The 2,814-nt window shown below is 47.0% G+C and overlaps 1 long non-coding RNA gene across 1 annotated transcript; it reads right to left on the bottom strand.

The window, feature by feature from the left end:
* Window positions 1-1,130: 1,130 nt before the first annotated feature.
* LOC100545957 lies at window positions 1,131-2,808 on the bottom strand. The gene is made up of 2 exons (XR_795479.1): window positions 2,632-2,808; window positions 1,131-2,272 (listed from the first exon to the last, which is right to left on the bottom strand). It is a non-coding gene; the product is annotated as an uncharacterized LOC100545957 (long non-coding RNA).
* Between the last annotated feature and the right edge of the window lie 6 nt (window positions 2,809-2,814).

Raw genomic sequence — 2,814 nt, 5'->3', positions numbered from 1 at the left:
GTCAATAAGGCGGCTTCTCATTGGCTGGACAGGTTTTCCTCAGACAACCAATGGGAGAGCGGGGCGGGGCGGGGCTGAGGTGCCTCAGGGCGGGAAAGCGCTTCTGCGTCGTGAGGTGCGCTACCTGCAGGGTGTAGCCAGAGCCAGCGCAGGGGCTTGGAAATTAGTCCAAAATGCAAGCGGGCTGTTAGTATTCCTGGCAGATCCTATCACCATAAAGAATAATTCTCCTAGTCTTGAACGCATGAACTTTGTGAGGGAAAATGGTTGCTCGGAGCTAAGAACAGGGCTGTCTGTCATCGACATAGGCTGCTGCACCACAGCATTGTGCCTGCAGAGTAATTCCCAAAGGGATCGTGGTTTTGTAATAGTTTTCTGACAGCAATGCCCTTTAGTTTGCTCGGGGTTTCACCAGTCCTCAGCCTTGTGTAAATACACAGAGAGGTGGTTCTCACTTCAAAGCTAGGCAGTGGTTACACAGGCCTCATATTCAGGTCATTACCTTTGAGTATGTAAACACTGACACAGTGCCCTGAAACAAACCAGCAGAGAGCAGACCCCATCCCATGGAAGCAGAACCATCTGCATATAGAATACAGGCAAAGAGGACTTTGTATAGTAATTTTTGGGGGGTAGGTTAAGGATAACATGTCTGTTTGACTCCAACTACCAAACACAAGCAACAAAAATGTGAGAAAAGCTCTAAAATAATGCACTAACCTAATCTGAAATTAGTTCAGCAGCAGCCAATACTGAGGAAAAGAATAGAAGCTGGGGCACAGGTCAGAAACAGGTTTCTGTAGTGGAAATAAAGACTGCTGCCCCTTCATGGCACAGAGGTACCTTTAGGAAAGGAGCAGTTTTCACAGCAGGATTAAAGCTACATTACATGTCAGAGATTTCACTCAAGTAGGTCAAGCGCCTTTGTATCTCCCTGGCAAAACCAGGGCTGTATGCCTTCTTCCCTACAGCAAAATATATTGCAGTTACAGCTGTATCTCATGCTCAGTTCACCTGCTTATTTCCTAGTTTTAAAAACACTCAGTTTGAGATCTGAGAAAAGGCAGGGATCCATGCAGACAGCATCTGTCTCCAAGCACTAAGCTAAGAAAAAAAAGCCAACAAACTGATGCTCATCAAAAGAGGTTTTGATACATTTTATTAATCAGATAGCACAGCTCCCCCTAAGGGGGGATTTTGCAAACACAGAAGATACTTACGCTGCGTAAGTATAACTAAATTCAAGTGATAATTAGAAGGGGAATTTTCAACTAGCTTGAGAGCTCAAGACATAAACAAACAAAAATCTAATCAGGATTATGAAGAAGTGGAGACTCTTCAGCCTTGTGTTTAATGGATCTCTACCTCTCAAGGGCATGCAATTAAGTCCTCTTTGCTTTTGTGCCTGGCACCTGACAAAGTCCCAAAGTGGAGGGAAAGTCTATACACGTTCTCATGTGGAAGGCTGAAATAACTGTGCTTTTGTTTTAGTAAAATACTATGTACATTCCAGTTATAAAGTGATGGAGCATATAGGTCCTAAAATCCAAAACACTTTAGAGTGAAGTGCAACAGCAACGGAAGTTTTAAGGTTGAGTGCAATAGGCAGAATGCTGCCTGTGTGCTAAGTCACTTGCAGACAACTACAGCAGCCCCTCTGCTTAGGGCAAGCAGCTGAAAAAATCAGCCACAGGGCACAGCGAGATGTCTATCCTTTTCCAAAACTCCCTGTAAGAGTGAGGAAATGAAAACTATTTTGAACACCAGGGTTAACAACAGCGATTAAAGGTAGGAAAGGCAGAACTTTCACAACATTTTCCTGTGGCATAGTGCAGCTCTTCACTAGCAGCTCCATCCTCTACACACAGCCACTGACAACAAACATCCAGCCACAAAGATTCTGTGGGCAAACAAAACTTTGTGGGAGCAGCCACCGGCAGCTGGCAATGGTAGACCACAGAGCATAAAATCAGACACAGTGCTACAAGGAAGGCTTGAGACAAGGACTTTGAACTACTTTGCTGATAACGGTACACCTGAATGCCCCACTCTTTATATGCACAATGTCCAAAAGCAGAAGAGAATCACATAGGTGAAGGTGCAGAACGATTAGAGCTGATTTAAGAGGAAAGGTAGATGGAGCAGGCCATCTCTGGGTTGTCTTCATTGCTGCTTTGTTCCAAACGGCCGCTTGAGGGGTCACAGGAAAGTCATGACTGTTCTGTTCTTGCCAATCTGCCAGGGCTCCAGTGGGTAAAAGCGAATGACGATCCTTATTGGGTACAAGAGCAAAAACATGGTGGACAGAAAAACATTATTTTAGAATTAATTATAATCCCTTCCCAGTTTGCAACCAACTAGAAAATCTTCCCTAAGCTCTGGCTGGCTCACACAGCGGTGTTAATTGAACAGAAGCAGAGACAAGCTGCGTGCAGGCAGGGTTCAAACAGGTGGCAGAGCTCATCTGCACAAACCCCAAAGCATTATGAACTGCAGCACTGCCCGCGAGAGACTCCAGCAGTACCCAGGTACCTCAACACCCAGTTGGGCACTTATCCTGACAGCAGCCCGGGGCAGGGAACGTCCCTACTAGCAGAGACAGGGACGGAGGGCAGAGGGGACACGGCTTACCTTCAGGAAGGCCCATTTGCACCGGGTTTGCGGCGATTATCCCAGCCGGAGTCACCGACATCCAGAGAGCAACGGTCCCCACGCTGCTCGGTGAGCGGCCCAGCCGTGTTTTAAACCGGAGCCGCCCCGGACTCGGCCCCCCGGAGCCCTTCACATCGGCAGCCAAACTTTGGTACCCACACC

The sequence above is a fragment of the Meleagris gallopavo genome, chromosome 17, assembly GCF_000146605.3.
Source record: "Meleagris gallopavo isolate NT-WF06-2002-E0010 breed Aviagen turkey brand Nicholas breeding stock chromosome 17, Turkey_5.1, whole genome shotgun sequence".
Classification (NCBI taxonomy): Eukaryota; Metazoa; Chordata; class Aves; order Galliformes; family Phasianidae; genus Meleagris; species Meleagris gallopavo.
This window is presented reverse-complemented; position numbering and strand designations above follow the sequence as displayed.